The sequence below is a fragment of the Octopus sinensis genome, linkage group LG8 (genome assembly GCF_006345805.1).
Source record: "Octopus sinensis linkage group LG8, ASM634580v1, whole genome shotgun sequence".
NCBI classification, from domain to species: domain Eukaryota; kingdom Metazoa; phylum Mollusca; class Cephalopoda; order Octopoda; family Octopodidae; genus Octopus; species Octopus sinensis.
The window spans coordinates 93,301,216-93,313,348 of NC_043004.1; the positions used below are offsets into that span (position 1 = coordinate 93,301,216).

Consider the following 12,133-nt stretch of genomic DNA (forward strand, 5'->3'; position numbering starts at 1 on the left):
AAAGGTGTAAGACTAAAAGCTAAATGAAGGACAAAGTATGAAATCTAGTAAACACCTGAATCTCACGTCTATTATCTCAATTAACAGGAACCAGAGAGAACAGGTGGTTAAGAAGATAGGAGAGAATATTTAAAGGGCGGCGAGCTGGCAGAATCGTTAGCACGCCGGGCGAAATGCATAGCCGTATTTCGTCTGCCGTTACATTCTGAGTTCAAATTCCGCCGAGGTTGACTTTGCCTTTCATCCTTTCGGGGTCGATAAATTAAGTATCAGTTACGCACTGGGGGGGGGGAGATCGATGTAATCGACTTAATCCGTTTGTCTATAATTGTTTGTCCCCTCTATGTTTAGCTCCTTGTGGGTAGTAAAGAAATAAGGAGAGAATATTTTAGGAGACCATCTGTTGGAACGATTTAGTCAACAGGATATTACAAGGAAAACAATTAGTGTTGAAGTAAGTCATCAAAAGCGGATGTTGCAGAAAAATCCGGTTACGTACAAACGAGACCGAACCGGAAGTGACGATCGAAGCAACTTGTGTTGGACAGGCACGGCTCTTAGAAGACCATTTATTTACATGCACGAATCACTTACTCATTCTCTTTCACCGTTTTCGCTTGTTTTTTCCTCTTATGTTGTTTTGTGTGTGTCACATGCTTGCTTGACATATTCGTGGAATCAGTCAACAGTGAATTCAGACAGCATTTTTTACTCGATGGACGAGCCACTGTTTATCTCCAGGTACGGTTCAATTCACATTTTTCTGATCTAAAAAGTCGGACCACACTGTTTTTCTTTCCATGATTTCATTAGCATGTCTCTCTCATTCTTTCTGTTTACCTTTTCACCCCCTTCTCACCGTTCCAACCGTGACTTCATTCGCTCTTCTTTTTCTGTTTTGTGTTTATACTTATCTATATCTCTCATCGGCGATCTTTCGTCTCTTGTATGACGAGGGAAGTTCTTTTGAAGTTACCGTGCATGGACTCTCTCTGTCTCTTCACACACACACACTAACAGAAGCACTTCACTTACACAACATACTTTCTGTCTCCCACACCCCATCAAACACACACACACACACACACATGTACATCAATGCTTCCCATGCACGGTAACTTCAAAAGAACTTCCCTCGTCATACAATCGATTTCTCTTAGTCTCTTTCGCTCTCATTACTTCAAAAGTTCCCGCAAGCCCATATGTAAAAAAAAAAAATTTTTTTACGGAAATCGACGGAAAGGTCTACTAGAGACGAAAGATTGCCCTCTCATCTCATCTTTTCCGCTCCTTCTCACTACATTTTGCTCCCTTCTGTCCACATTTGTCCCTCGACTTTTCCACTATCATTTTGTCATTCTATCTCTCATCATTCAACATCATTCTTTTCCCCTATACGTCTCTCTCCTTCCTATAAGTTCTCTCTATTTTTTCAGAAATCGCACTCCCTGTTATTAACAATTTTTCATCCCCTTTCTGTCTCTTCCTCCCCCTTTTTTATTTTTATATCTCTGTCTCCCAATCTCTATTCCTTTTTTTTCTTCTTCTTGTATCTTCTCCACATCTACACTTGAGCTGGTAGAATAACCATGTATGAGGTTTATTGGTGAGTTTCATACCTGGTTACTTAACCTGCAAGAAACAGCCACCTAATCTCCCTCCCATCACACTAAGCAAACAAACTAAGGGCACTTTGTATAGTGTTGTGCTACATGCATTATTTTGAACAGAAGTCTAGACGATCACAGCTGAAATGCCTTTGACCATCGCTCTTCCGTATCAAGGTTGACCATGAACTAAACAACAACTTCCATCCTGTTTATTCATCTCCGGCTCTTAATCTCGTTCGTACATGCACACACTTGTTGCATTCTTAAAAAGGATTATAGTGTCACAATTTTTATGCTAGAGTTTATTTTTATAGTTAGACTTTAGTACTACAGCAAAATATATATTATCATACTAGGCGCAGGAGTGGCTGTGTGGTAAGTAGCTTGTTTACCAACAACATGGTTCCGAGTTCAGTCCCACTGCGTGGCACCTTGGGCAAGTGTCTTTTACTATAGCCTCGGGCCGACCGAAGGCTTGTGAGTGGATTTGGTAGACGGAAACTGAAAGAAGCCCGTAGTATATATGTGTGTGTATATATATATATATATATATATATATATTTATATATGTATATTTATTTATATATATATATGCGTGTGTGTGTTTGTCCCACTAGCATTGCTTGACAACCGATGCTGGTGTGTTTATGTCCCCGTTACTTAGCGGTTCGGCAAAAGAGACCGATACTGGGCTTACAAAAAAAGAATAAGTCCCGGGGTCAAGTTGCTCGATTAAAGGTGGTGCTCCAGCATGGCCGCAGTCAAATGACTGAAACAAGTAACAGAGAGAGAGAGATACTACACTGGACTATTACATGATTTGTATTTAAGTTAACAACAGCTTTTCAAACTCTGTTTTAAACACATAAAGCCAGTCTCAACCCTATAAGTGTATATATGCGTTGCATGTTTGTGTTTATGTGGCACTGCCTGAAACAGTTATGGACACTATTTCTTTAAATTTAATGACTGTAATTCAGGTACCAACAGTTTTGGGAAGAGGGCGGTTAGTCGATTACTGGAACATTATTTTATCGATCCCGGAGGGATGCAAGTCAAAGAGTGACTTTGTCAGGATTTGAACTCAGAGTGTAAAGGTCTGTAACTAAATACTACAAACTAGTTTGCCCATCGCTCTAACATTACACCAAACCATCACTCTTAAGCTAAATAATAACATTTGTGTATGTATAGTTAAACATTTACACGTGTGTTTGTGTGTATGATTTAAGTATATTCAAGTGTTGAGGTGTTGATATATTTAATGCAGAGAATATAAAATACTAGAGATGGTTAATTTGGCAGTGAAGAGAAAAAACAACAATTAAAGATTAATATTATTATTAACCATAGACTAATTTCAGCAAGCCTGATTAAGACAACTCCAGGCATGTTTTGATCTTATGAAACCTCCTCAGTGAATTATAGATTTTCTGGTATTTGGTAAAAGCAGTGATAATAGAATCACTCTGTAGATGTACAATAATTTTAATTTGGAGTTGTACTTGCCTAACCAGTGACTTGATATGAGACTATCTTAAAATTGAAGCAATTTCATTGAAGAAGTACCATTTTAACAATTTTAAAAACATATCAAAATCACCTTTCTTGGTATCTTTTATCTTGTTTTAGTTATTGGACTGTGGCCATGCTGGGGCACTGTCTTGAAGAATTTTAATTGAATTGACTCCAATACTTATTTTTCAATGCTCGTTTTTTTTGCCAAACCGCTAAGTTATTAGGATGTAAACACACCAACACCAGTTGTCAAGTGGTGGTGGGAGACAAACACAGATGCAATGACATATACACCTGTATAATAGGCTTCTTTCAGTTTCTTTCTACTAAATCCACTCACAAGGCTTTGGTAAGCCTAAGACTAGTAGAAGTCTAAAGTGTCTTGCAGTGGGACTGAGTCTGGAACCATGTGGTTAGGGAACAAATTTCTTATCACACAGCCATGCCTGTCAACATTTTCTACACATACCCGCTCAACTTGATGTCTATAAGAAACTGCCATCCTTTTGTTACTGTATTTGTAGTGTATTTCTGTTGAATCAGGGGCCTTTGTTTCAATCAATTTTGAAAATACTGAAGAATTTTTTAAGATAAAAAAGTTAGTCTTGATTGACCATCTGTAACTTTTCTTTCTTTAATTAGGACTACATTTGTCACAGGCTTTTTTTTTTTTACATTTTTAAAGCAGTAAAATGTGAGTTGAGGTACATTTAGTTGCTATTTCTGGCAAGTCAAGCAACAACATAAAAACTCCAGAGTTGGCTTGTAGTAAATATTGATTATCGAGTATAGTATATCTTAATGATTATATGTAATTATATATATTAACATCATTGTTTTAACGTCTACTTTTCCATGCTTGCATGGTCAGATGGAATTCAATGAGGCAAATTCTCTACAGTTGGATGTTCTTCCTGTTTGTAAGTAAGCTAATATTTCCCTATAGCTAAACATATTTTTTACGGAAGTTCAGAAATAAATGGCTCTTGTTTACAACCATCATGTGATATCAAGACAAAGACACCCACCCACATGTAAACATCTTCATCAACATTTAACATCCATTTTTCATGCTGGCATAGGTTGGACAGTTTGACAGAAACTCATCAGCTGAAGAGCTTTTCAAGCTCCATGTCTGTTTTGGCATGGTTTCTACGGCTGGATACCCTTCTTAATGTCAACCACTTTACAGAGTGTACTGGGTGCTTTTAATCAGCACTGATACAGTTGCTTTTTACATGGCACCTGTACTTATGAGCCTGCAAGATTAGGGGGTACTCAGCAGGAGGGGATTGTAAGGGGCAACCATGCTTTTACTTAGTTTCATGACTCTTTTCAAGCACAGCAAACTGCCAGTAGTCTCAATCCCCTGTCATCCCTTCTGTGAGTCCTTTCTCACCACTTTGTCTCGCATTTTCCTGAGTCTACTACTTCTACATGTTCTCTTCTTGGGTCTACCCCTTCTACATCATCATATCATCATTTAATGTCCGTCTTCTATGCTGTCATAGGTTGGATGGTTTCACAGTAGCTGGTAAGTTAGAAGACTTCACTGACTGTTTCGGCATGGTTTTGATAGATGGATGCCCTTCCCAATGCCAACTTACTTTACGAAATGAACTGGGTGCATTTTATGTGGAACCAGCACTTACATATATGTATATGACTGGTTTCTGTCCACTAAGTCTATACACAAGGCTTTGGTTGACCTGGAGGTATAGGAGAGGACATTTGCCCAGGTGCTGCACAGTAGGACTAAACCTGAAAATATATACTGGGTGTGATGCACATTGTGTTCAGATTGGCTAATTCTGGAAGCAAATCATATCTCAGGTTAAAATAATCACCTGATAGTGGTTGAGGGCTCATTTGAACCACAATTTTAAGGGCTAACAGTTGGGACCAAAACTATTTATTTTTTTCTTTGTTTGTGGTTCAAATAACCAAATCAGGGCATATCAACCAAAATTGCCTTTTTGGTGTATTGCAGTTAAAAATGATTATCTGCAAGATCTCATCAGCTTTCAATCAAGGATAACATCTTCAGAAAAATGTCCATCAGGTTTAGTCCTACTGTGCAGCACCTGGGCAAATGTCCTCTCCTATTGCTTTGAAATGTCCCAGCCCAAGTTGTTCTGTTTGTGGTGATGTTGGTCACACAGCTTGCTCTTCAAAACGTAAGGTGTCTGCTTTGACAGAAGAACAATCAAGAATTGAATCACTATATTACTGACTGGTCCAAGTTACTCATATTTATTGCTTGGCACTGTTGTTTCAATATTTGTTGTGGTTTGATGCTTCCTAGGGCTAAACAGCGGTGGTGTAATTCCCATACGGGACTGTCACGTTAAGTTGACGGTATACAACCACTCTTACGCTCCACCACTGCTCATGTCTCCTTGAGACATTTAGAAATTTAATATTTTTGAATAAGTGATCAGTTTTTACAATTTAGTGCAAATAATTCTGATTTTCTTTTTGAATCATAGGGGGAGATGGTTTTCATTGTATTTTTTCCTTTTTTGGGGGGTGGGGTTGACTATGGTAAAGTTTCAAACCAGGGATTTGTTGGGAATATTTTCTTTTTGTTATCTCATGTTTTGGTCCTTCTTCAATTTTTGGCATAAGCAAGGCAAAATACTCCAAGCCAGAATCTGACCTTTCTAATCAGATTTTTTACCCTGTAAAATAGGCTAAATACCAAAAAAAGTGCATTGGGGATCAGTAACTATCGATCTTACCGAATTTTGGTTGGTTTTGATGTTTGGTACCTAAATTGGAATTATAGTTTCTGTGTGGCCGCTTAACTCCTTTGAACTGATTTTTTTCCATAGTTTACATAAATTGTTGAGGATGTCAAATATGTTAGCCCTTAATATGTCAAAATTATCAAGTTTGAGGGAGTTTTACCAAAAATTTGGATATTTTTCATGCATCGCCTATTTTCTCAAATTTCTCAAATTTATGTTGGCCTGTGCACTCTAGGCTGTAGCTTGACTGAAAGACAATAAAAAATGCTTCTAGATAAGTTCAAACAGATTAAAAATCTTTTTTGTGAACAAAATTATATTCAGTCTTATACTAAAGAAAAATATATAACTTTTGTTAAATTGTTAAAGAGCTATAAAAATTGAACCATACATTATTTTAAACTCAAGTTTTTTTTGCTTTGTAATCTTTTGAGTTTAGAGAATCAGAAAATATGCATTTTAAACATCTGGGGAAAAAGTCCAAAAATGATAAATTCCCACTCTATGTGATGGTATTGCCATTTTATATTTTCAATTTCACATATGCACATTGTTTGTTTTTGATTTTGTCAACTACACAGTATAGTAGAGTCAGTTGGGCACTGTCTTATGAAAAACAGCACCATGACACAATTCACTCTGCTAGAAATTTAGAAATGACATGTTGTACTGCTTGGCATTCACACCAGAAGCTCCAATATGAATATTTCAGAGTGTTTGGGTGTCACTCTGAGGACATGTACTGAGAGTGATAAAAATCACAGTCAATCAACATCATGGTGTTTGGAATGATCACTAGTGATGGCAATATTATGCCTCTATTCATCTTCTCATATGGCTTTAAACTCAACACAGAGGCCTACATCAAATGCCTGGAGGAGGTAGTACTGCCCTGGGTCAAGAGGGTGGCTGCTGGGAGACCCTATGTCTGGCAACAGGACTCTGCACCATGCCACACAAGCAGGAGAACCCATTCATGGCTGTCAGACAATTTCTGTGACCACATCACCTCTAACATTTGGCCACCTAACTCCCCAGACTGCAACTCCCTTGATATTATGTGTGGGGTGCAGATGAGCAAGAGATCAACAAAACTCCTCGTTGAACTGAACTGAAGGCAAGGATTATGGCAGCATTCACCAACTTAAATAAGGAGACTGTTGAGAGGAGTTGCAGGAGATTCCGAAGTCATCTGGAGGCCGTGGTTGAAGCCAAAGGCAATTTCATTGAATAAATTTACTCTTTAGTATTTCAAGATCTTTTTCTGTAATTTGGGTAAATATTTCTGTTAAAATGAGGTGTCCGTGTTATTTTCATTGTTGTGTAATTTAGATGACAGTTTATTCACTGCACCCTATATATGGTGTGGCTGTGTGGTAAGTTTGTTCTCCAACCATATAGCACTGGGTTCAGTCCCACTGTGTGGTACCTTTAGCAAGTGTCTTCTACTATAGCCTTGGGCTGACCAAAGCTTTGTGTGTGGATTTGGCAGATGGAAACTGAAAGGAGCCTGTTGTGTGTGCATACATACATTTAAAAATTGTCGCTTCAAATTGGAGAATAAATATCATTATGGTATATATTATATATTATACTATGAGCCTTCCATAGTAGCTTTCTCTCTGTAACTCTCAAAGCCTTTTGGGTTTGCATATAAAAATATTATTTATGTAGTATCAAGACAGTTTATGTGTATATTAACTAAATTTGACTGATATTGAGGGGTAATCGTTTGACCAATCAGATACACAAGGAGCCATGAGAGCGTTGATTTGTGAGTTTGATTTAGCCTGAGGTTTGCTCATCATTTTCCAGTCATTTGTTTATATTTAAAAATTCTCACTTCAGAGAATAAATATCATTATGACATATATGATATACAGTTATTATACTATGAGCCTTCCATAGTAGCTTTCTCTCTGTAACTTGCAAAGCCTTTCAGGTTTGTTTATAAAAATATTATGTGTATATATATATATATATATTATATATATATATATATATATATATATATATATATTTCTTTATTACCCACAAGGGACTAAACACAGAGGGGACAAACAAGGACAGACAAACGAATTTAAGTCGATTACATCGACCCCAGTGCGTAACTGGTACTTTATTTATTGACCCCGAAAGGATGAAAGTCAAAGTCAACCTCGGCGGAATTTAGACTCAGAACGTAACCCGGCGTGCTAACGGTTACGCATTTCGCCCGGCGTGCTAACGGTTCTGCCAGCTCACCATGTGTGTGTGTGTCTGTTTGTCCCCCCCCCTGCTTGACAACCAGTGTTGATGTGTTTCTGTCCCTGTAACTTAGCAGTTCAGCAAAATAGCTTGATAGAATAAGTACCAGACTTAAAAAAAAAAAAAAAGAAACATAAGGACTGGAGTTTATTAATTTGATTAAAATTCTTCAAGGTGGTGCCCCAGCATGGCCGCAGTCTCACAGCTGAAACAAGGAAAAGATAAAAGATGAGACATAATATATCCAGGCTTTGATGAAACTTGTTCCAGCTATGACCATCCTGTACTGTTTTCAGACATCCTATATCTAGGACTAGAGATTTTACTAGTATTGCTAGTGGCTCAAATGACCACTTTAGAAACACTTTGTTGGTGTCTACTTCCCATATCAATTAATATAATAAGCAGTGTCTGTATCACCCTGCCCTAGTACTTTCACTGTCTGAATTTCAAGAGTTAAACTAGCATGACATTTACTTAGCTGAGCTATAATACTTCCACTGTGTCTGCATATCTGCAGAAACACTAACAAGTTGCTTAGTTCACAGAATACGGAGTAGGAATCTACATAGTTTAAATATCCATTTATAAATTGTATATTTTATTTATTTATTTGCGTGTATATTTTATTTATTAAATGTTAAAGAGGAACAGGTATTTTATTCAATTAATCCCTTTCAGTAGCTTGCCACAAGTATTGAAGTATAAAACTGAACATCAGGAGTGGCTGTGTGGTAAGTAGCTTGCTTACCAACCACATGGTTCCAGGTTCAGTCCCACTGTGTGGCACCTTGGGCAAGTGTCTTCTACTATAGCCTCGGGCCGACCAAAACCTTGTTAGTGGATTTGGTAGACGGACACTGAAAGAAGTCCATCATATATATGTATATATATATATGTATGTGCGTGTGTATAGGTTTGTGTGTCTGTGTTTGTTCCCCCACCCCCAACATCACTTGACAACCGATGGTGCTATGTTCACATCCCCGTAACTTAGCGGTTCGGCAAAAGAGACTGATAGAATGAGTACTAGGCTTCCAAAGAATAAGTCCTGGGGTTGATTTGCTCGACTAAAGGCGGTGCTCCAGCATGGCCGCAGTCAAATGACTGAAGCAAGAAAAAGAGTAAAAGAATAAAGAGAGTAGCACACATGAGTTTTCTAGTTTCAGTTTATATCTTTAAGACCATCCTCCTTCTCTTTCAACTGGGGTGGTCATGTATCTTCTCAGAGCAAGACACTTATTCCTGTCCCTGCTATCATTCTTAACCTCTCCCCACCTGGCATAAAAAACCACCTCCTTCAGTACTACTCGTCCACCTTGGTTGAGTGATCTTGTCTTGCAAGTTACTTGGTAACTGTGCTAGTACTGCTATCACGTATAAAGCACTCAGTACTCTCTGTAAAGTGGTTAGCATTAGAAAAGGCACTCAGCCATAGAAACCATGCCAAAGCTGACATTAGACCATGACATAGTTTTCCGATTGTTAGCTCCTGTGAAACCATCCAACCCACACTTGTATGGAAAACGGATGTTAGATGATGATGATGTTGATGTAATACATACAAGTTATGGATAGGCACAGGAGTGGCTGTGTGGTAAGTAGCTTGTTTACCAACCACATGGTTCCGGGTTCAGTCCCACTGCGTGGCACCTTGGGCAAGTGTCTTCTACTATAGCCTCGGGCCGACCAAAGCCTTGTGAGTGGATTTGGTAGACGGAAACTGAAAGAAGCCCGTCGTATATATGTATATATATATATGTGTGTGTTTGTGTGTCTGTGTTTGTCCCCCTAGCATTGCTTGACAACCGATGCTGGTGTGTTTACGTCCCCGTTACTTAGCAGTTCGGCAAAAGAGACTGATAGAATAAGTACTGGGCTTACAAAAAGAATAAGTCCCGGGGTCGAGTTGCTCGATTAAAGGCGGTGCTCCAGCATGGCCGCAGTCAAATGACTGAAACAAGTAAAAGAGTAAAAGAGAAAGAGTATAAAAAATGCATATGTAATATATAGTATATCTAGTTTCATTCAGTTCCATGTGAAGCCTAATCCTACAGGTCTTTGGTTTAGATGTGTTCCAGCCACTCCAGTCTTTTCTTTATTTTTATTTTTGCAGACCTTGTATAAAGGATTGTATTATCCAAAATGCTCTTCTTTTTTAAGATGATAGGATGAACTTTAAGGTAAGAGGTCATTATGGATTTTGTCCTTTTGGGGTTGATGAAGTAAGTACCAGTTCAGCATGTGTTGATGAAATCGACTAACCTTCTCCCACCAAATTTCAGGCTTTGTGCTTATAATAAAAAGGGTTATTATTATTATTATTATTAATATTATTATTATTACTATTACTATTATTATCACTATTATTATTACTATTACTATTATTTATTTTTCTTTATTACCTACAAGAGGCTAAACATAGAGGGGACAAAGCATTAAGTCGATTTTATTGACCCCAGTGCGTAACTGGTACTTAATTTATTGACCCCGAAAGGATGAAAGGCAAAGTCGACCTCGGCGGAATTTGAACTCAGAACGTAACGGCAGACGAAATACAGCTACGCATTTCGCCTGGCCTGCTAACATTTCTGCCAGTATTATATTTTACTTGCTCTGGTTGATTCTGTGAGAATGGACAGCATCCTGTTGCTAAAGGTCTCACAGAGTCTCTTTCCCCAAATTATAAGACTTGGCACCTAGGTGTGAAGTTTTATGGAAAATACTCAACACCCAAGTATCAATCTCAAAATCTTAGCTGTCTCTAATAGAGCAGTCTTTTGGGCATCCTTTCCCTCGTGTCAATTCCAATTTCTCTGACATGTTTCTTGAACTTGGTTGTTAGTGCTCTGTGTGACCCTACAACTACTGGGATGACAGTTACTCTCTCATTGACCACATTCTTGTGATTTCATCTTTTATTATTATTATTATTATTATTACCTCTGCTTGAGTGAAGGTGGAGGTATTGTTTTCAGTCGTGTTTGTTTGTCTGTGGACAAGATATCTCAAGAACCACTGGATGGATTCGGAAGAAACTTTCAGTGATGTTTGGCCTCATGACTGGCATGAACTGATTAGATTTTAGGATCAATCCGTTATCGGAGAAAGATTCTGGATCATTTTTCGTTTTTTTTTACTTAATTTTTGAGAACAGTTGGGTTCATTTTTAGTATCCTTCTTTGTGAGAGCAGTCAAGTTTATTTCAGATATTCTCATTTATAAAATCATTTCCGACTAATCGTTGAGAGGACATTGGTGCTGCCTTGGCAGAGGTTTGTGCTCTCTGAGTGCTCTTGTTATTTATTGTTATCATTATTATTGAGTGAGAGAACAGTGCATGCCATCAAAATGACACTGGAGTACAGATATACAAAGCCCAATATAGCCATCATGACTACTTCTGTGACAAGGGTGTATCACAACTATATGTGCATGATATGGTGATGTCATATCAAGATAAAAAACACGACCTTGCAGGTGGGGCCCAGTTAGAATTTTCTTCCAGTCAAGTAGCCCATCCCATTATTATTATTTTAATATTATTACCACTTTCATGAAGTTAATTAAATGCTTTCAATTATTCTAGTCATATAGTGAAGTAAATTTTGCTTTACACCTCATCACTGTTGATGAAGGTAGCAGTAGTTCACTTGTATAACATTTACTTATATATAATTAATTCACTTAGCTTCCATAATGCATCCTTGCCAGGTTACCTTGTAGTATATTTTTTCCCCTTAAGCAATATAGTTTGTGCTATCTGCTGAACTATATGCATGTCTGTAATAAATGTGATGTAACATACTGAGGAAATTATATGAAACAGTCTTATTAACTGTAACACTTGACTTATGAGAGCACCAAGTCTAAATTTGGAAAGGCTATTATTCTCATTATGTTCGTCATTTGCCTGTTCTCTTGTTTCATCTTAGCATATCCTGTTCCTGTTTATGACAATAACACAGGCATTATGTAGATTTGGTTACTATTTTCAGCCAGTTGTAT

General features: G+C 37.7%; 1 protein-coding gene across 2 annotated transcripts in view; it reads left to right on the forward strand.

Annotated features, from left to right (window-relative positions):
• The first annotated feature begins 504 nt into the window (after nt 1-504).
• LOC115215140 (guanine nucleotide exchange C9orf72-like) overlaps nt 505-12,133 on the forward strand; it is a 55,014-nt gene continuing 43,385 nt past the window's right edge. Inside the window, exon 1 of one of the 2 annotated variants that reach the window (XM_036505606.1) lies at nt 505-741. The gene's annotated coding sequence lies outside the window, so the exon portion shown is untranslated. The remainder of the gene's footprint in view (nt 742-12,133) is intronic. The other variant, XM_029784313.2, reaches the window with a different exon arrangement.